Consider the following 1,351-nt stretch of genomic DNA (forward strand, 5'->3'; position numbering starts at 1 on the left):
CGGGGAGCCTGGGGGAGAGGCTGCTGGAAAAATCCCTTTGGGTTTGACCGAAAGAGATTTTATTTTCGAACTCTCTGCGTAGTTCGATGGAACTTTGTAATGGTTCTTCTATTTGACCCGGCGCAAGGAGGCTGGGAGGCAGCACCGGGCGACGTGGATTCCTTGCCCACCGCCCTCATCCCTGTTACAATGGGGGCACTACGAAGCCGGGCAACCCTCCGAGTTTAAAAGCGCACTGTTTACTTTTATTACTACTTCTGTATGCTGCTGATCTCCTGCCAGGGCTCCGCCGGAGTGCTTAGAATGACTTCAAACAATAGGCAACATTTATTTCTAGCTTTCTGTGTCACGCTTTGTAGGAATGCTGTTCCCTTGCACTCTCCTCCCAACGTGCAAGGACTTCGCTTCCATAGACGCAGTCCGGAGCGCTGGGGAGGGAGAGGGACGAGTTTACTATAGGATTTTGATTGGGCAAAAAGTCCGAGGAAATGCATGCTGTTTGCCTTGGCCTTATTGCAAAGGGTTATTTTTAGTAGTCAGCTTGTCCCCGCGGCTCCCTCTCGACCGATGCTGCCCTGTCCGAGCGGGTGACCGAGAAAGGATGCTCCCACCAGCGCAGAGACCAGAACCTGTAGGAATGACTCCTACAGACACCTGAGGAATATTCGGAGGGTTCTTTCGAGCTCCCAAATGCACGTTCTCTCTTTAAATGAACAATCGGGCTGTAGGAGGCCTGGGCATAACTCTTTCTTGGGGGCCGGGAAGTTTGTGTACAGAATGTTAATGACTCAGAACGCGCTGTGACTGAGGCTCATTGTAATTCACGAGCCCAGATAAACCTGCACGGAAGAGGAGGCTCCCTGCTCCAGTGAGATTCAGGTGCAGCGAAGGAAGCCCTTTGGCGAGATGGGAGTCCCACTCCCTTGTCCTTTGTAACCGTCGTTAGTAACAGATATGGGTGCTGTGAAACCGTCTCTTCGTTTCTAATATTAGCGTATTTTAATTACAAGGAACTGGCAACGGCAAACCGCTCCGACACGTAACGTTAAATACCTGGTGCGTTTGAGAACGTAGAGACGCCTGCAATGCAGCGTCGCTGTGGGTGTCAGCCACATACAGTGGGGACTGCAGAATGCTTCTCGAGTGTGCCATTTAGACCAGATGCAAATATCTGCCCATTTCCTTCTCACCAGTCTGGCTTCTGAAAGTAAACTGTAGGGTCCTATTCCGTTTATGGGGAACTTGCCTGATCTTCTCTAATAACTGGCCTAGCGGGCATTGTTGAGTGAAAATGCAGCTGGCGAATGAGTTAATTTACAACTTTGGGATACTCACTGGGGGCTCAAGCCTG

At 50.8% G+C, this 1,351-nt stretch overlaps 1 protein-coding gene across 1 annotated transcript in view; it reads left to right on the forward strand.

The window, feature by feature from the left end:
• The window catches only part of NDP (norrin cystine knot growth factor NDP), a 24,198-nt gene that overhangs the window by 347 nt on the left and 22,500 nt on the right, over positions 1-1,351 (forward strand). The gene's annotated exons all lie outside the window — the stretch shown is intronic.

This window comes from Crocuta crocuta, unplaced genomic scaffold (genome assembly GCF_008692635.1).
Source record: "Crocuta crocuta isolate KB4526 unplaced genomic scaffold, BGI_CrCroc_1.0 scaffold467, whole genome shotgun sequence".
In the NCBI taxonomy this organism is placed as follows: domain Eukaryota; kingdom Metazoa; phylum Chordata; class Mammalia; order Carnivora; family Hyaenidae; genus Crocuta; species Crocuta crocuta.